Raw genomic sequence first — 21,244 nt, forward strand, 5'->3', positions numbered from 1 at the left:
GCAAACTTTCCCTTCCCCAATTTGTGTGTTTCTGGTGGGGCTGCCCACCAGACATCAGCCCTCTGACCACAGAGATGGACACATGCTCTAATCTGGAAAATTAGTTTCACTCTCATGGGAGTCTGACTCCTGAACAGAGATCAAAGTTGCTGATGATGTTGTTTTCTTATTGGTGAACCTTAAAGGGCTGGCTTATGATTGTACCAGCCTGGGTCCTTCGTTGGACATACTAGAAACCAACTCTGATTGACTTTAGCATAAAAGGGTTTTAATGGGAGCCTATTGATTAGTTCATGAAATTTATGAGAAGGTTTTAGAATCAGGCTTAGAAAATAATCAGTTACCATGCATGTTAGTTTCCTACAGCTGCTGTAACAAATGGCCACAAGCAGAGTGATGTAATACAACACATTTATTTTCTTATAATTCTGGGTGTCAGAAGTATAAAATCAAGGTCTGGTCTGGATATAGTGGCTCAAGGCTGTAATCCCATCATTTTGAGAGGACAAGGTGGGAGAATTGCTTGAGCCCAGGAGTTTGTGACTACCCTGGGCAACATAATGAGACCTTGCCTCTACAAAAAAATAAAACGTTCACAAGGCACAGATTACAGATGTGAACAACTGCACCAGGCCTATAAATGTATTTTATTTATACCTTACATAGTTAGATCATTATATTGGCTTTAAAGTGTTTTGCATAAATTGCATTGCCTCTGAATTCCACTTCAGGAGAGTAAAGGAGATATTACAAACTATTGTAATGAAAAGGGGGTATTGGGTCTCATAGAGCTCTAGCCAGAAAAAATAAGCACATTCCACAAGGCTGGAGGCAGTAAGATCTGGGGGGTACAGAGTATGTTTCTCACAGGAAGGCATGGGTTCTCTGGACCTGGGGTAGAGCTTAGGCGGGAACGACTCCCTTCCTATGGCTCAGGGGCTTCTCTAAACATCTTTTATTCGCCCTCAACATTACTTTGACTCTGACTCCCGGATCATACACCTGTTTTTATCTGGTAGATTATTTTGTAAGTGACCTCACATACCAGCCATCTCTGTTCAGCCTCCATCTCACTTCCACTGTGACACTGAGAATCAGTATTTTTAGATGCTGAGACCAGATCAACCTATATAGAAAAATAAATCTGGTTCCACTTTTACTTTCTATATAGGATATCATTAACATATTTTCCATACAAATAGGGACTGTCATGTACCATATGTTATTCATCATATGGCATCATGCCTGTTTCAAGACATATTTTAATATAGCACAAAGGCAAAGAGTTTTAAACTAGAATGTCTGCTGTGCGTTGTGGTTTAGACTTTCTGGTTATCATGAAGCCTGATTAAGTTAGCTTTCTACATGTATACCATAGAATGAGCTCTCAACAAATTACCTAGAAAAGTTAACTAAGCAAGATAAGCTTTGGGCATAATAAAAGTAAACTATTAGAATTTTAGCTCAATTTAGGCAAGGTCACAGAGATTTTGCAGTTGAAGCCCATTTTATTGGATGAACAAAGAAGAAAAAACAGGAAAACAACCTGGCTAGCAAAGAAGTAGAAAGATATGACTTCTCTATTCTAGTTATTAAAGGCTTAAGGATTCAACTATTTAAAACACAATATCCCATATTCAGATACATTAATTAATTCGACTATTGGCTGAAGCCCATCTGTGTGTCAGGTACTACGCTAGTTCCCGGAGAGTTCCTGGGGAACAATGGTAAGCACAGATAGACTCAATCTCTGACCTTGAGGAAATTACAATCCAGTGGAGAAGATAGAAAATAACAATAATAACAATAATAATTTATTTTATTTATTTATTTTCTTTTAAAAATAGAGTCAGGGTCTCACTACGTTGCCCAGTCTGGGGAGAGGCATCAGCAGGAGACTGGGTGGTGGGAGCAGAGTGAAATCGGGCAATTTACTCCCCTTCCCAGCCAGGCTATAGATTAGCTTCTTTTCTTTGCTGAAGGCCACAGCTATTCTTTCTAGGTTCTGGGAACCAACTGTCCACTTATTCCTTTAGATGAGGGGGTGATAAAGGATTCCAGCTGTTGCTAGTTCAGAATGTTTCCCTGTAGCTAGTTGGCTTCCTTTAACTATGCTCATATCTTTCTAAATGGTCCCCTCATGGAACTCACCCGTGGGTGTGTCATCCTTTTCCTGCCAGGACACTGACACGAGCCTAGACCAGAGAGGGTGGGGCTAGTGGTGGTGAAAGGGGCATTCTAGGCAGAGGCAAGAGCTCTTCAGGGGAATTGTTTGAAGGGAGGAGAGTGTAGCTGGAGTGTAGAGAAGGAGGGGCGAGATGGTGTTGAAGGGGTAGGCAAAGGCCAAATTATGGGTTATAGGATGCAGTGGATGCTTTTCTTTTTCTTTTTTTTTTCTTCTCTCTTTTTCTTTTTTGAGACAGGGTCTCGCTATTGTTGCCCATGTTGGTCTTGAACTTGGGCTCAAGTGGTCCTCCTGCCTGGCCTCCAAAAGTGCAGGGACCAAGAAGGCATGAGCCACCATACCAGGCCTCTTTCTTTTGGCTGCTCAGCATTTTTTGAAACCCCTTCTTGTGTATGGGGAATTCCCTACTTTAGGGGTCTTGGTGGGCGGCCCACTGCCTTCCCATTATAGAAGCTCAGCTCCCAGGTGGTTAGATGTGGGCGCAGGACCTAGTTTCAGCCAGTCAACAGCACCCAGCCAGTATCTGGGTCAGGAGCCAGAAGCAGAACAGTGAGGGCTTCTCCTCTGGCCTTGGCAGGTGTGGCAGTGGCTCTGGCAGTGGTTTCTGTGGTGTTGGCAGTGCAAGCTGTGGCATCTATTTCCTTAGCTTGGCTCCCAACCTTCCTGGGGGCCATATCCTTTTATAAATTTCTTTCTTGTCTGAATGGGCCAGAGTTAATTTCTTCCTAGTGGCAATATCTTTGTAATACATTTATTTGCTTTTTAAATTAACCAGAGTCCACATCTGCTTTTAGTAACTAAGAGCCCTGAGTGTACTTAGTTGTACACTGTGGTAACTAAAAACACTGTACCTTATAGATCGTGCTAAGTGTTTTAATCTTAATTATAAGTACAGAGGGAAGACATTTAAGGCTTTAAGCTGCAAGAATGATGTGGAGGCAGTGACAGGACCAAGTTTGCATTTGGAAGCGCTCTTTCAGATTGCATTAAAGAGGGTCTAGATTAAATGTAGGGGGACTGCCGGGCACGGTGGCTCATGCCTGTAATGCCAGCATTTTGGGAGGCCAAAGCGGGCGGATCACAAGGTCAGGAGCTCGAGACCAGCCTGACCAACATGGTGAAACCCTATCTCTACTAAAAAATACAAAAATTAGCCGGGTGTGGTGGTGCAGGCCTGTAATCCCAGCTGCTGGGGAGGTTGAGACGGGAGTATCGCTTGAACCCAGGAGGTGAAGGTTGTACTGAGCCAAGATCATGCCGCTGCACTCCAGCCTGGGTGACAGAGCGAGACTCCATCTCTAAATAAATAAATAAATAAATAAATAAATGTAGAGGGACCAAGGGATAGATGATGTTGGCTTAGAGTAGGAGTTGCAGTGGTAACACAGAGAAGTGCCTGGATTTCAGGGTTATTTGACATTTGAAATATTTATGACTGGATGTAGGGGAGGTTAAGGAAAAGACAGGCATCAAGGTTAGTCCTTGGACTTTTGCTCTTTGAACTGGGTGTTGACTATATGAGGCCCAGGTGCTTTGTTTAAATCCTGATTGCTATCGATAATTTAATGGTTGATCAAATGTTTTCTATTCTCCTATGCTTTTGTGTCCATACATAAACTTGTTGGAGTTGGATGACCAGTTGCGCGTACATTTTCTTTAGATCCAGACTCTGAATTCAGACCCTGTTTCAATGCTTGGCTATCACTGATGAGGAAAAACACAGTTGGTCTCTGAGTCACCTGTGAAATAGTATTCAGAGCTGAGGCTTCATTTGTAGTGCTTGATTCAACAGATCCCTGGGCTGCTGTGAGTAAGTGGAAAGCCATTTCAGAGAAGCCAGAATTGGGTTGCCATCTGTCATGCATGGGCTTTGCTCCTTACACATATTGGTGAATAAAATGTTTAACAGGCTGTAGCCGGAAAGTGATATGCAGCATCTCATTCATGAGAAAACTCTACATTTTGTTTTCTGTTTAAGGGCATTGTTGAAGTGTCCTCTGGGCTGTGTTTATGCATCCTCAGGTGAATAAATTCTTGCCTAAAGTTCACTGTCATCCGCACTTACAACAAGATGGAACAACAGGAAATTGTGAAACTAATACGTACCGCTTACTGGTGTTCAGAGCCTCTTTCAAACATGACTTATTCACAAATTTCTCCAACTGAAGTCATGCAATTTTTATCTGTTGTGCATTTGCTTTGTATCAATCATTCTTCCAACCACTAATAAATATTTATTTATACACACACCATACATCCCTCCATACACCATGTATTTATTCAACTCTCACTCTGATATGGTTTGGCTCTGTGCCTCCACCCAAATCTCATCTCAAATTGTAATCCCCATGTGTTGAGGCAGGGACCTGGTGGGAAGTGATTGGATCATGGCAGCAGTTTTCCTCATGCCTTTCCTGTGATAGTGAGGGAGTTCTCACGTGATCTGATGGTTTAGAAGTGTGTGGTGGATCCCCTTCTCCTCTCTCCTGCCACCACGTAAGACATGCCTTGCTTCCCCTTCGCCTTCTGCCATGATTGTAAGTTTCCTGAGGCCTCCCCAGCCATGCAGAAGTGTGAGTCAATTAAACCTCTTTCCTTTATAAGCTACCCAGTCTTAAGTAGTTCTTTATAGCAGTGTGAAAACAAACTAATGCATGCTTCGACCATATGAAATAGATATTGCTGATCTCATTTTCCAGTAAGGAAATTGAGGTTATTTAGAAATCTGAATTTGAATCCAGCCATGTGTTACTATATATGCCAAACCACTGTGCCATAAAATCATCTGACTTATCATTTGTTCCTTTCCCTTATTCTGTGTTCCCTTGACTGGTATCAATCCAGGATGTATTACATTATTTTGAAATTGAAGACATCTCTGTTTAATAGGGACAAAAGCATAGCCAAATAACAAATAAGTAGGGTGAGGAGTTAAAGAAGTACTTAAAGGAATTTAAAATTTAAGTGACTAAAGGAAGCCATCAGGATCTCCGACCAATCCAGGCACGGTGGCCAAATGCTCTTTGGTGAATTTCTCCACTTGACTCCTATATTATAAATTAGGATGAGAAAAAAGATGAGAAGCTTTTAAAAACATTAGACTAGCTCCACGACAAATAAGGGAAAATGCTGGAGCTAGAGTCAACAGATGGAGTTTGAATCTGAGATTTGAATCCTAATTTTACTACCAGTTGTGTCTACTTAGGCAGATCTGTTGACATCTCAGAGCCTCTGTCTCCTCTGATGGTAACACCTTTGTCATATAACATTTATGTGGAGTAAATGGAATAACATTTACAAGCTGTAAAACATTATACAAATGCAGGTATTATTATTAACTTACTTGAGACCCTAAAGTGAATTTCTGAAAGTTAAGTCTAAGGCAAATGATTTCTGTGTTCCTATAAGCAGAGCAAGGTCACCGACAACAGTATCAGCCATCATAGCAATTTTATATTTGCTACATCTTTTATTTTTTTCTTACCACAAAGCTGTAAAGCATTGTCATTGTATAACATTTACAGAATAAGAAGGCAAAATAAGTTTTCCAATGTCAAAGAGAGCATCAGAAATAAAATCAGGATTATTTCTACCTTGCACTATGTACTTCCCACATTAGAATACCTTTGCTTAACACCATTTATGGAAAAAAATGTAACTTAAGGATCTGTAGCTAAATTTAGCAGATAATGTTGGAAGATGAGACTAGGAGAATATATTTAGAGACAGTGCCTACTTAACATGAGTTGTTATCTGCTAGGGAAAAAGACGAGTTTTAGGTATTCCTAGAACTCAGTCTAGCAAATTATTCATCTGTAAGGGGGAAAAATCTGTGGTAACTGTACCTAAAATTATTTTTTAAACATCTCAACTTTAAATTTACATCTAAAAGTAACTTTTTTTTTTCTATGCACGATGTCCCACACTTACTAATATATCCACAGACTAGCAAACCCTTAGGGGAAAGTAAAATGTAAACAAAACAATAGATAATTATCAGTTCAGTTACCCCTTAAAGTTAACATTTAAATCGTTTGCCTTTTCCAAATAAAGGTTATAAGCACAAATTGCTTTATTATTGGCCTAAATGCTTTGGTTATCTTACACATAAAATACTTTGTTTTAGCAGTGGGAGATGTTATGCTTGCATAACCTATAAGATTTAAGCAAAGCATTGAGGGAACAAGAATGAACACACATTGTTTAATGTGGCATTTGACTTTACAGGTGTATTTTGGCATGGCAGTCATCAGTTGGAGTGTGTCACTGATAAGCCAGCTTAGCTTATTCTTACAGTAGAACTGATATTTCTGTGTGGAGGGAGATTGATTTCTCTAATGCTCTTGGGATTTTCTCTGTGCCTTTAGTTGTTTCATCCCAGGAGAGAAGGGATGACTCATGTTTTTGTTGAATTTGAGAGAGGAACTGGGTTTGTATAGCCCTATCCATTTGTTGTAGGCACTGTTTAGTATATAATCCTACCTTACAAAAGACCTACCTTATAAAAGACCCATTGAATACCTCCTGGCTCTCGGGGCTGGATTGCAGGTAGCAGGATGTCCACCTCTGGTCACAGATAGGCACCTGATCCAAATTAGGCCAATGAGATTTTCTCCAAGGACTTGAGAGGGAATAAAGAGAAACAGTCTGGCCATGATATGTATGTAAACTCAGAAGCCCTGGGATAGCCATTGCTTTCAATGCATGTGGATTAAGAAGAAACAGGTATTCTGTAGAAAGAGAAGCACAAACTAGGTCCAAAGAGAACTGCTTGGATTCTGGTGGTTTTTCAGTTCTTCCCTTCAGCTTGTTCGAATTTCTGATGTTGAGGATTATGAGATGTCTGTGTCCTTATAATAAAGTCTCTCTTTTTGTTTTTGCTAAAGGTAACATGAGTTGTTTTCTGCTACATGTGCCCAAAAGCATCTTAACTAATACACCATTTAGTTATGAATAAGAAAATAATCTTACCCAGGCTGTTTGAGAAGGAGACTGCATTCTTCTCAAACAGCCTGTGTTTGAAGGAGAAGCAATAGCTGTTGGTACAGCCATTTAAGGTGGTATAATGAAATTTTATCTTTTTATTAAATTAAATTAATTACTTAATTTTATTTTCATTTTTATTTTGTTTAACTTTATTTTTAAGGCAGGGTCTCCCTCTGTCACCCAGGCTGGAGTGCAGTGGTGCAATCACAACTCACTGTAGCCTCAAGCTCCTAGGCTCAAGCAAATCCTTCCACCTCAACCTCCTGAGTAGCTGGAACTAAACGTGACACCACCACACCCGACTACTTTTTTAAAACATTTTTTGTAGAGATGAGATCTCGCTTTGTTGCCCAGTCTGGTCTCAAACTCCTGGCCTCAAACAATCCTGCCCAGGCCTCCCAAAGAGCTGAGATTAAAGGTGTCAGCCACAGTAGCTAGCCATAGATGAAGATTTTTATATGACCAAACCAGAAGGTAATGTGATTCAGTTTTGTCATATATATGGGGATGATTTGCCTGACATTTCTCACCCCCTACTTTCCAAAGAACTTGCATAAACATCTCCTACTGCTAAAACAAAGCAAAACACAGAATGAATGGAAAGATTCACATGATGCTATCATATTTTGAACACATTGAGGGTGACCAGTTGATGAATATGCTAGTTAGCCAGTAAGTTTTTGAATTTAGCTATGTGATTGACATAATTGTAGTTAGCAAGTTATATGTGTTTAAAAACATTAGTCACTAAACTATGGATATTTTAATGAAAGAGAGAAGACATTGTGCTTGGAATATTTAACCCAGAATACTTCTCTGGGGGTAAGTTAAATCTCAAGATGTTTCACTTCTTAAGAAAAAATACACCTGGGCCGGGTGCAGTGGCTCATGCCTGTAATCCCAGCACTTTGGGAGGCCGAGGCGGGCAGATCACTTGAGGTTGGGAGTTCAAGACCAGCCTGACCAACATGGAAAACCTCGTCTCTAAAAATACAAAATTAGCTGGGCGTGGTGGCACGGCCTGTAATCTCAGCTACTCAGGGGGCTGAGGCAGGAGAACCTCTTGAACCCAAGAGGTGGAGGTTGCGGTGAGCTGAGATTGCGCTAATGCACTCCAGCCTGGGCAACAAGAGCAAAAGTCCGTCTCAAAAAGAAATAGAAAAAAAACATTTAGAATCTACTTGGCAAGTGTCCAGTCATAATTGACAAAATGGCTTATAATAAGGATTCTGAAATTCTTATTCAAGTTAAATCATTGCAGTGATTTACATTGAAGTCTAATCCTGGTTAAGTGGTTTCATGAGGATGAATTTTACACCTAACCACAGCACACCATCTGCTGTTCCTCTGCATTGTTTATTGTGCTTCTATAGGTGAGATCTTTCCCCACTTACTTAGCTCTTTTATGTATCCTCAACCCCGAGTTATTTAACATATATTCCAGAATTGGTGAACACTGCACCAGTTAAGCCCTCTGATTTCCAAGGATACCCTTCTTAACAACTCTAGTTACTTTATAAGCTATGCTCTAATTCTAAGTGATATCTAAATGAAAATAAAATATAATTCACATTATTTTCAAAAGCTCTTCTTTTTTTTTTTTTTTTTTTTTGAGGCAGAGTCTCAGCTGTCACTGAGGCTGGAGTGCAGTGGCATGATCATGGCTCACTGCAGCCTCCAACACCCCGGCTCAAGTGATCCTCCCCACCTCAGCCTGCCTGGTAGTTCTACAGGTGTCTGCCACCACACCTAGCTAATTTCTTTGGCATTTTTTTTCGTAGAGACAGAGTTTCACCATGTTGCCCAGGCTGGTCTCAAACTTCTGAGCTCAAGCAGTCTGCCTGCCTTGGCCTCCCAAAGTGCTGGGATTACAGGCGTAAGCCACTGCACTCGGCCTCAAAAGCTTTTCTTTATTTGACTAATCCAACACCCTTTCATGATAATAACATGCAATAAATTAGGAATAGAAGGGAATTTTCTCAACTTAGAGAAAACATCTATGAAAACTCACAGGTAACATCATGCTTAATAGTGAAAGGCTGAAAGCTTTCCTCCTAAGATTAGGAATAAGACAAAGATATCTGCTCTCACTGCTTCTATTCGACATTACACTACAGATTCTAGCCAGGACAATTATGTAAGAAAAAGAAATGAAACATTCAGATTGGAAAGGAAGAAGTAAAACTATCTCTGCTTACAAATGGCACAATCTTGTGTGTACAAAATCCAAAGGAATCTACAAAAACTCTTAGAGCTAATAAACAAGTTTGGCAAGGTTGCAGCCTACAAGATCAATTGTGTTTTTCTTTTCTTTTCTTTCTTTTTTTTTGAGACCGGTTCTTGCTCTGTCGCCCAGGTGAGAGTGCAGTGGTATGGTCACGGTTCACTGCAGCCTTGACTTCCCAGGCTTAAAAAAAAAGCCTTCTGAGTAGCTGAGACTACAGGTGTGCACCACCACACCCAGCTTATTTTTTGTATTTTTTGTAGAGACAGGGTTTCACCATGTTGCCCAGGTTGGTCTAAGATCAATTGTATTTCTTTTTTTTTTTGAGACGGAGTCTTGCTCTGTCGCCCAGGCTGGAGTGCAGTGACCGGATCTCAGCTCACTGCAAGCTCCGCCTCCCGGGTTTACCCCTTTCTCCTGCCTCAGCCTCCCGAGTAGCTGGGACTACAGGCGCCCGCCACCTCGCCCGGCTAGTTTTTTAGTATTTTTTAGTAGAGACGGGGTTTCACCATGTTAGCCAGGATGGTCTCGATCTCCTGACCTCGTGATCCACCCTTCTCGGCCTCCCAAAGTGCTGGGATTACAGGCTTGAGCCACCGCGCCCAGATCAATTGTATTTCTATATACTCCAATGAGCAATTTAAAAATAATGTTAGACTGGGTGTGGTGGCTCATGCCTGTAATCCCAGCCCTTTGGTAGGCCAAAGGGGTGTGGATCGCCTGAGGTCAGGAGTTCGAGACCAGCCTGGTCAACATGGTGAAACCCCATCTCTACTAAAAATACAAAACTTACCTGGGCATGGTGGCACGCACCTATAATCCCAGCTACTCAGGAGGCTGAAGCAGGAGAATCGTTTGAACCCAGGAGGTGAAGGTTGCAGTGAGCCAAGATCGCACCACTGCACTCCAGTCTGGGAGACAGAGCAAGACTCCGTCTCAAAAAATATATATATAAATATAAATAAAAAAATAAAGTGAAAATGGTGTTAAGAAAATAATTCCCATATTCAAAGGATCAAAAGGAATTAAAATACTTAGGAATGAATTAAAATAAGTGCAAGCCTATAATCTGAAAACTATCAAATATTGTTGAAAGAAATTAAAGAAGATCTAAATAAATGAAAGACATGCCATGTTCATGAATTAGAAGACTTAGCATTAAGATGACAATATTTTCCAAATTGATCTACAGATTCAATGCAATTCTAATCAAAATCCTAGCGACCTTATTTTATTTATTTTGTTTTAGAGACAAGGTCTCACTCTGTACCCAGGCTGGAGTGCAGTGGCATGATCACAGTTCACTGCAGTCTTGACCACTCCAGCTTGAGTGATCTTCCCATCTCAGCCTCTAGAATCCAGCCACCTTTTTAAATTTTCCCTTCCTTCCTTCCTTCCCTTCCCTCCCTCCCTCCCTTCCTTCCTCTCTCTCTCTCTCTCTGTCTTTCTTTCGTCAGAGCCTCACTCTGTTGCCCAGGCTGCAGTACAGTAGTACAGTCTTGACTCACTGCAATCTCTGCCCCCTGGGTTTAAGGGATTCTTGTGCCTCAGCATCATGAGTGGCTGGGACTACAGGCACGTGGCACTACGCTAGGCTAATTTTTGTATTTTTAGTGGAGACAGGATTTCACCATGTTGACCAGGCTGGTCTTGAACTCCTGACCTCAAATGATCCACCTGCCTCAGTCTCCCAAAGTGCTAGGATTACAGACGTGAGCTGCCAAGCCCAGCCCCCAGCTACCTTTTATAAAAGTGGAAAACTGAAACTGACTCTAAATTCCTATGGAAATGCAAGGTACTCAAACAATCTTGATAAAGAACAAAGTAGAAGGACTCACACTTCCTAATTTCAAGACTTACTACAAAGGTACATTAATCAAAAGAGTGTGGTACTGACAAAAGTCTAGACATATGATCATTAGACTAGAATTGAGAGTTCAGAAATAAACTCTTATATTTACAGTCAGTTGATTTTTTGACAATGGTGCTAAGACAATTCAATGGGAAAAGAATAGTCTTTTCAGCAAAATGGTGCTGGGACAACTGAGTATCTACATACAAACGAATGAAGGTAGACTCTGACTTCACAACATATGTAAGAATAAATCAAAATGAGCAAAGTGTGGTAGTACATGCCTGTAGTCCCAGCTACTTGGGAGGCTGAGGTGGGAGCCCAGGAGTTTGAGTCTGGGCAACATAGGGAGACCACATTTGAAAAAAAAAAATTTTTTTAACTCAAAATGGATCAAAGACCTAACTACCAGAGCTAGAAGTACAAAACTCTTGGAATAAAACATAGATGTAACTCTTTATGACTTTGGAAAGGCAATAGTTTCTTGGGTTTGACACCAAAAACACAAACAACAAAAGAAAAAAGTAAATAAATTGAATTTCATGAAAATTTAAAACTTTTGTGTTTCAAAAGACACCACCATCAAGAAAGTGAAAAGACAACTCATAGAAGGGGAGAAAGTTTTTGCAAACCTTACATCTGATAAGGAACTTGTATCTAGAATATGTAAATAACTATTACAACTCAGAAATAAAGACAATGATTAAAACATGGGCAAAAGGTCTGAACAAAGATTTCTTCGAAGAAGATTAACAAATGGCCAATAAACACATGAAAAGATGCATGATGTAGAAAAAAAATTTTTTAAAAGATGTCTGATGTCATTCATTGTTAGAAAAATAATAATCAAAACTACAAAGAGATACCATTTCATACCTACTAGAATGACTAAAATAAAAATGATGGAAAATAACAAGTGTTGGCATGGATGTGCAGAAATTGGAACTTGCATATAATTTTGGTGGGAATGCAAAATAGTGCAACTTCTTTGGAAACAGTCTGGCTGTTCCTCAAAAAGTTTAACATAGAGTTGCCATATGACTCAGCAATTCCACTCCTAGGTATATACTTAAAAGAAATGAAAACAAGGCCAGGTGCAGTGACTCACACCTGTAATCCCAGCACTTTGGGAGGCTGAGGTGGGGAAATTGCTTAAGGCCAGGAGTTTTATATCAGCCCGAGAAACATAGTGAGACCCCCATTTCTACAAAAAATATTTTTCAAAATTAGCTGGGCTTTGTGGTGTGCACCTGTAACCCTAGCTACTTAGTGGGCTGAGGCAGGAGGATCACTTGAGACCTGGAGTTCAGCCACTACACTCCAGCCTGGGTGACAGTGGGAGACCCCATCTCTAAAAAATAAATAAATACCAAGGTGGGAGGATCACATGAGTCCAGGAGTTCGAGACCAATCTGGGCAATACAATGAGATCTCATCTCTACTTTACTGATTGTGGTGATGGTTGCACAACTCTGTCAATATGATAAAAATCACTGAATTGTACATTTTAAGTGGGTGAATTTTATGGCATGTTAATTATATATAAATAGAACAGAATTTGTGTGTGTGTGTGTGTGTGTGTGTGTATGTGTGTGTGTAACTGTATTAGACAGGATTCTCCAGAGAAACAGAACCAACAGGATATATTCTGTTTCTCTAGAGAAAGAGAACCAACAGAAAGAAATGTATTTTAAGGAATTGGCTCACTTATGGAGACTGACAAGTCCAAAATCTGCAGGGTAGGCCAACAGGCTAGAGATGCAAGGATGAGTCAATGTTGCACTTGAAGTCTAAAGGCTGCAGAATTTACTCTTACTCAGGGGAGGTCAGGCCTTCAACTGACTGGATGAGGTTCACCCACATTATGGAGGGCAATCTGATTTACTCAAAATCCACTGATTTAAGTCGTAATCTCACCCAAAATACCCCCACAGTAACATCCAGAAAGATGCTTGATCACATATCTTGGCACTGTGGCCCAGCCAAGTTGACACATAAAATCAATCATTATAATGGCCTATTCTTTCTACTTTCTCATTGGTCCTGATGACTGGATAACTTTAGGAAGTGGCATTGTTGATTCACCTAAAAAGCAGTTCTAGATATAGTAGCTATTTACAATAAAAGTTCAACGGACAGTGTGTGCCTGATAGGCTACTTAGGCTATTACTAGAGTTAGTAATGGAGGTTATAAAAATTATTCCTAATAGGCCAGGAACGGTGGCTCATGCCTGAAATCCCAGCACTTTGGGAGGCCTAGGAGGGTGAATTGCTTGAGCTCAGGAGTTTGAGACCATCCTGGGCAACATGGTGAAACCCCGTTTCTACTAAAAATACAAAAATTAGCTGGGAATGGTGGTGCATGCCTATAATCCTTACTTGGGAGGCTAAGGCATGAGAATCGCTTGAACCCAGGAAGTGGAGTTGCAGTGAGCAGAGATGGCACCACTGCACCCCATCCTGGGCAACAGAGTGAGATTCTGTCTCAAAATTAAAAAAAAAAAAAAGGCTGTGCACGGTGGTTCATGCTTGTAACCTCAGCACTTTGAGAGGCCAAGGCATGAGAATCACCTGAGGTCAGGAGTTCAAGACCAGCCTGGCCAATATGGTGAAACCCCATCTCTACTAAAAATGCAAAAATTAGCCAGGAGTGGTGGTGCATGCCTGTAATCCCAGCTACTCAGGAGGCTGAGACAGGAGAATCACTTGAACCTGGGAGGTCGAGGTTGCAGTGAGCCAAGACTGCACCATTGCACTCCAGCCTGGGCGACAAAACGAGACTCCATTTCAAAAAAAAAAAAAAAAATCCTAATAATAAAATTATACAATATTTACCCCTAGAAGTTTCCCTTTTTGTAAACCTTTTACATAACTAAAGATTATAAAATATGTCACTCATATTGACGTTTCTCTTTTTATTAATATTTATATTTTGTGAGTTCTTTGTAGCAGATATGTTGAGTTTTGCATTACGAAAAGTGTTTTGATTTTAGATTTAACATTGTTTTTAGAACATTCATTAGGGCCAAAAATGAAAATGTTCCCATATGGAAAATGATGCATTTGTACACAAGTTGAATTCTCATTTCTTTGCATAATTACTGCTTAGTTTTTCATATGTAAAATATTAAATCTGGTGGGGAGCTTATGTAAATGTAAGGAAAGTATTCTGGAAGAAGATATGCCAGACTGATAACACCAGAGAGATGAAAAGGTACTGGCCTTGAGAAAATGGTGGGGGAAGTCCAAAGCAGACTTCAAACTTATCTGCATTGTATTTAAAATTTATATGGAGAATATATTGCATGCATTACTTGCACAATTAGCAATTTAAAAATAGTATATCTGGTCTGATTTCCTTATTTTGTAGATTGCAGAATGGTGGCTTAAAGAGATTGAGAAGCTCATGGACGATCACACTGCTAGTTAACGGCAGAGAAAGGACTGGCAGCTCGGTCTCCAGTGGCCCAGTCCCTAACTAAATAATCTACCCAGACAGTAATGTACTGAAAACATCAAAATAGGCATTAAAAAATGTTGAATATAAAGATATTAACTAGTCTAGAAGTTTAATAGATTTTTATATAGAATCTCATTTAGAAGATGAATTTTTCAGAACCAAGAGAAAAAAAGGCCAGAGTGTTTTGGAGAAGGAATTTTGAAGAACTCATAGTCCTGGAGATGGATCAGGGAGGGGGAGAGAGAGAAGGTACAGCAGCCATTTGGCTTGGCCTAGAGTGGAGGTGGTGGCTAGACCAGAGGCCCTTAGGAGTGGTCAAATAAAGCTTGCATAGTGTGTGAAAAAGATAACACTTAGTAGCTGCCTATACTGAGTCCTGAAAGTTCTCTTAGTAATTTCACCTCTGTGAGCCTTAACTATTTTTATAAATTATTTCTATTTGACTGTAATCCTGAATCGGGTTTTCAGGATCTTCTAAATAACTGTTATTTGGAAACAAAACCGTATTGAATTTTACTAAACACACACATATAAATCAGGTTTTCAATAATGTGTTTTTCTTTGTATACAGAGCTAATAAAACCTACCCTTACTTTGAGTTACTATTTAATGCATTTAGATTGTCTATCTTGGGTTTTTGTTGTTGTTGTTGTTGTTGTTGTTGAAATTTAAGATACATTTTCACAAAATAGAACAAGGTTGAAGCAGAATTAGAGATTTCTGGAAATGGAAGAAGTCCTAGACTCATCTAAGCTAACCTAAGAATTCAAACGACTTGCCTAAGTTCTCATAGTTGGAGCAAAAGACCTTTGTTTGTGACTCCCCTATACCACTATAAGCTCCTTGATGCATCTATCCATTGTTTGCTTTAAAAGAGCAAACTTTTTGTTGTTGTTGTTTAACATTTTATTTCTAACTCTGTGCCTGGCATATATAGGGACTTATAAACATTTGTGCAATAAATAAATCTAAAAGCTAACTCAGAGCTAGAGATGAAGGTTAAAAAATTATCAGTGCATGCAATATTGCAGCATGGCTGCTGGAGGTGAGCAGATAATTATCAACAAGGGCAAAACAGCCAGTACAAGGAAAGGGGACTTCTGAGAAGAGGAAGTGGTAACCAGGCAGAGAAGTGGCTTGTGAGGATAGACTGACCATTAGAGTGTCCAACAAAATAGTTCTGCAAGGGAAGCAGCCCTTCAAGGAGGCTAGAAAGTACAGAATAGGGGAATAATCTGCATGTGAGTTTGGCTTATGTTCCCAGCAAACTAAGGCTCAGAAAGGCTGTGACTTTCCTAAGGTGTCATGTAAATTAGTAGTAGAGCTGGAAGTAGAACCAAGTCTCCTGTGTCCTGGACTAGTGCTCTTTCCATTGAACCACTTCACCTTCTTTAGCAACTAAGAGAACAAGTTATGAAATGCTAGACTAGGACTATGTTCCAAGCAAACCCCCTCAGTCTACTGAAGCAGTAATGATTGCACTTTTCTTTTCTCTTTTCTTTTTTCTTTATTTTCTTTTCTTTCTTTCTCTCTTTCTCTCTCTCTCTCTTTCTCTCTTTCTTTCTTCTTCTTTTTTTTTCCGAGATGGAGTCTCGCTCTGTCACCCAGGCTGGAGTGTAATGGCACAGTCTCAGCTCACTGCAACCTTGGCCTCCCAGGCCTCCCGACTAGCTGGAGTTACAGGTGCTTACCACCACTCCCAGCTAATTTTTGTATTTTTAGTAGAGATGGGGTTTCACCATGTTGGCCAGCTGGTTTCAAACTCCTGACCTCAAATGATCCACCCGCCTCGGCCTCCCAAAGTGCTGGGATTACAGGGGTGAGCCACTGTGCCCAGCCAATGATTGCACTTTCTGTCTTGTCTCTGACACAGGGAAGTGTGCTGAACAGCAAAATAACTGAATACTGAGAGTAATACTGCAAGTCAAAGTGCATACTTGTGTCTGCTTCCTATCTGTTACTCAGATTGGAAGTAACTCATAACAAACTTGAAAGTGAAATTTCATGTATACACTTCAGGCCAATGCTAGGACAGCCATCCACTGTCCCAGTAAGAAGTGATATCTTCCTTAAAAAACCCAGTGTAATAGCTTCCATATACACATATATGCAAACCACAACACACACACACACACACACACACACACACACACACACACACACGTATATATGGAAGCCAACTTCTGTAGCTATTATTATTATCTGTACTACTCATTGGAAGCTATTCTTGTACCATCTTGCATCATCTCCTCTATTGTCATCTTGAACAAATATTTGCTTCAGTTATTTAAATATTTTATTATTTTAATTTTTCACTTAAGACGTCTCAATAAGCCTTTTTTTTTTTTTTTTTTTTTTTTTGAGATGGAGTCTCACTGTGTCACCTAGGCTGGAGTGCAGTGGCACAATTTTGGCTCACTGTAACCTCCGCCTCTCAGGTTCAAGTGATTCTCCTGCCTCAGCCTCCACAGTAGCTGGGATTAGAGGCGTGTGCCATCACACCCAGCTAATTTTTCTCTTTTTAGTAAAGATGGAGTTTCACCATGTTGGCCAGGCTGGAACTCCTGACCTCGAGTGATCCGCCCTCCTCAGCCTCCCAAAGTGCTGGGACTACAGGCATAAGCCACCACACCAGCCTCAATAAGCTTTTTAACTCATGATGTCAAAAATTTCATTTTGGAGCCCATGCCATGAAGGGTATGCAGTAGGCATATATTGTTTGCCAAATGAGTAGAGACTTTAAAAGTGAGATATACTGTAGTTTCTAAATTCATTTTGTAGTAGTATTAGAATCAAAGATCTCAAACCAAAACAGTGTCTTAAAATGAAGAGACTGTCTCAATGAGGAGGAGCTGGGAGGTATCGAGTTCTTGTTTATCCTTGTCTCCTAGATGACTGACACTTGATGTAGAATTTAGTCCATAGAATATCTAAGGTGTGCTCATGTCTTCCCTCCACTGGACATTGTGGTTGTCTTCCAACCACTCTTTTCACCTTTACTGTGTACCAGCCAGGACACTTGGGGAGATGGTTAACCCCATTCTAGTAATTCCATCCACACTGCTACTATTAAGTTCTTCAGGTAATCAAACCTCAGCCAATCAGCATTCAGGAAGGGGAATGTGGCTGATTTAGGAATCACATTAGTGATGGGAGCTTCTGTTTGAGCTTTCTAGTTCTTCTGAGACAACAATGAGAAACCAGCTGTCCCTTTCCTTCTGGATGGCACAGAGTACAGATGGAAGCTTGGAACTCCTACAGTCCTGTGGAGGAAGTCAGCTCCACTGTCACTGTCAAAAAAGCAGCATTAGGGTGATGCTGATATCACAGATTTCAGAGGGATGGAAAGAAAGGAAATCACTGATGACATTTTTGAGTCCATATCAAGTGATTCCCATAAAACCAACATTGAAACCTGACCAGGGGCAGATCCAGATTTCGGTTTGGGGTAGCTTGATGCTTACACAATTTTGAGGGTTCTCTTTAAGAAAAATAACACAAGATTACAAATGCAAAATTAAGTACAGAAGTGAACATGTAAACAGAACAAGAAATCATACCAAACTACAAATTTTGAAAAGATGTCAGATATCCTAAATATCCCCAAATCTAAAACAACAGTAATATTTTAAAGTATACTTCCCATTTTCTTTTTTCCCAGAGAATAATGTTTCTTCAGTCTCTAAGGACTCAGCTCCTTACGTGAGCTTTGGTGGAAGTAGTGAGGCAGCACCTGCAGGTCTAAATCGAGGTGAGAGTGTTCAGTCTTCATGGGCTTCACGAGATCGATTCCTGACTACCTTGCTGTGAATGGCACAACTCACACAGTAACACAGCCTCATATACCGCTTGGGAAGCACATAGGCATCAAAGACGCTCTTCAGAAATGTCCCTAACAGCTGCAGCCTCTGCTGTGTTTTGAATGATGAACCTAATAGCCTTATCCGTAGGCTGCACATGGCTGTGACCCTTTTTGGCACCACCATTGTTTCTTCTTTTCTTTGTCATCTTGGAAGCAAGGACCCTAAAACAATATTTTATTGTTTTATTATCTGCCTGACACATCTCTATGGTATTTTTTCTCCTGCTTTTTGGGATGCAGTTTCTTTGATGTCCTCTTCATGAGACAGTGCTTTTGTATTAGCATTACAGATATCCTGTAATCTTATTATGGAAATAATCCAATGTTTTCTCTTCTGTAGTTGATCAAAATTTGTTTTGTTTTTTTTTCTTTTTTTTCCTTTTCCTTTTTTTGAGATGGAGTTTCGTTCTTGTTGCCCAGGCTGCAGTGCAGTGGCATGATCTCAGCTCACTGCAATCTCTACCTCCCCAGTTCAAGCGATTCTCTGCCTCAGCCTCCCGAGCAGCTGGGACTACAGGTGCATGCCACCATGCCTGGCTAATTTTTGTATTTTTAGTAGAGATGGAGTTTCACCATGTTAGTCAGGCTGGTCTTGAACTCCTGACCTCAGGTGATCCTCACACCTCGGTCTCCCAAAGTGCTGGGATTACAGGCATGAGCCACCGTGCCCGGCCCCTTTTTTTGCATCCTTTTAGTAGAGACGGGGTCTCACAATGTTGCCCAGGCTGGTCTCAAGCTCCCCAGGTAAAGTGATCTTCTCACCTTGATCCCCCAAAGTGCTAGAATTATAGGGGTTAGCCACCATGCCTGGCTGTTTTGTTTCTATAGCTTAAAAAAACCTTCTTTGGTTTTGCAGCATTTTGTACAGATCTGTCAAATTTGAGAAAACCTCTTATATGATTTCAAGACGTTTCAAATTTTCTTCAGCAAAAATAACCTCAAATACTCTTTGAGTTCATCATATTTAGTTACCGGTTGTCCTCAATATTCTTTTTATAGTGGCAGACAATGAATTCTGTTCTATCCTCATTGAGATCAGTATTCGAGGAGTCTGCCTACATGTGGCCCCCCTCAGTTCTGTTTATAATACTGCTATAGTTTGTGCTCCATGAGTACTGGAATTCTGAAAAACTCATCTCAAAATATCCCCATCAAAAAAGATAAAAAGCGCAGTGTATTTATAATAATAAAGGCAGTATTATCAAGTACAGTCCTGCAGTGCATATGACATTTCCATCCACAATGCACCTCTAATAGGACGGCCTGCATAGAAAACGGCAGTCCCATAAGATTATAACATTGTATTTTTATTGTACCTTCTCTATGCTTAGATATATTTAGATCCACAAATACTACTGGGCTGCAATTGCCTATGGTATTCAGTATGGTCACATGCTGTAAAAGTTTGTAGCCCAGAAACAATCAGCTATACCGTATAGCCCAGGTGTGTAGTAGGCTATATCATCTAGGTTTGTATAAGCACACTTCGTAATGCTTGCCCAACGATGAAATTGCCTAGTGACACATTTCCAATGGTAAGCCTATTTCCGATGTGAAGTGATGCATGACTCTACATACCTGATGAGAGAGATTTTTTGTTTTCATTAGGTATCTGCTTTTGTTTTTACATGTCTGATGATGTGGTCAGGTGGGTCGTTCTCCTGTTCTTCAGCTGGTTTTACTCACCCATGTGTGGCCACCTGGAGGGTTGACTGGCTACAGGATGGCCTCACCATCATGACTGGAGGTTGGCTGGCTATCAACTGGGCTGAGGTAACAGGGATGATTAGGCCACATGTCTGACACCTTCCAGGAGGTTCATATGGGCTTCTTTAGAGGGCAGTCATAATTCTAACGCCTAAGGCACAAGTGTTTTTCAAGTCTCAGCTTGCTCCATCTACGGTACCAGAAGAGATTTATAAACCCCCTCTCCTGCCCCAGCCTGGAGCCACTCTCCCTGAATCCTAACCCTGATCTGACAGCATATCACAGTAATTAGGAGGAGGGATAGGACATTAAGGATCTCTAATGATGCAGCTGAATTTTAAAATATCAATCAGTTTTCATTATTCCTCATTTATGTCAGGAAACATAATTTGTACACATATACAGGTTTTTTTTTTTTTTGGAGACAGAGTCTCACTCTGTCACCCAGGCTGGAGTGCAGTGCTGTGATCTCGGCTTGCAGCAACCTCCGCCTCCAGGGTTCAAGCAGTTCTCCTGGCTCAGCTTCCTGAATAGCTGGGATTACAGGCACATACCACCATGCCCAGCTAATTTTTGTATTTTTAGTAGAGACAAGGTTTCACCATGTTGGCCAGGCTGGTCTCGAACTCCTGGCCTCAGGGGATCTCCCCAGCTCTGTCTCCCAAAGTGTTGAGATTACAGGCATAAGCGAGCCACCGTGCCCAGCCTATAGTTCTTTTATAGTATAAGTACTTCCTTGTTAAAATAAGATAACTTTCCTCCAATAATCAATTTTTAAGCCATTTCTGCATTATCATGGTTTCACATGTCTTTAAACTTATTTTGTATAGTTTGCAACTTAAATCTATGCAACATTTCCTAGTACTGACAAACCTACTGTATTTGAGTTTTGGGCTGACATTAATGGTCTTGTAGGCAAAACTCAAGTTCCTAGGTAGGACTGAGAAGTGGTCATGGCCAGGCTCAGT

Source organism: Rhinopithecus bieti, unplaced genomic scaffold (genome assembly GCF_001698545.2).
Source record: "Rhinopithecus bieti isolate Rb0 unplaced genomic scaffold, ASM169854v2 scaffold_47995, whole genome shotgun sequence".
Classification (NCBI taxonomy): domain Eukaryota; kingdom Metazoa; phylum Chordata; class Mammalia; order Primates; family Cercopithecidae; genus Rhinopithecus; species Rhinopithecus bieti.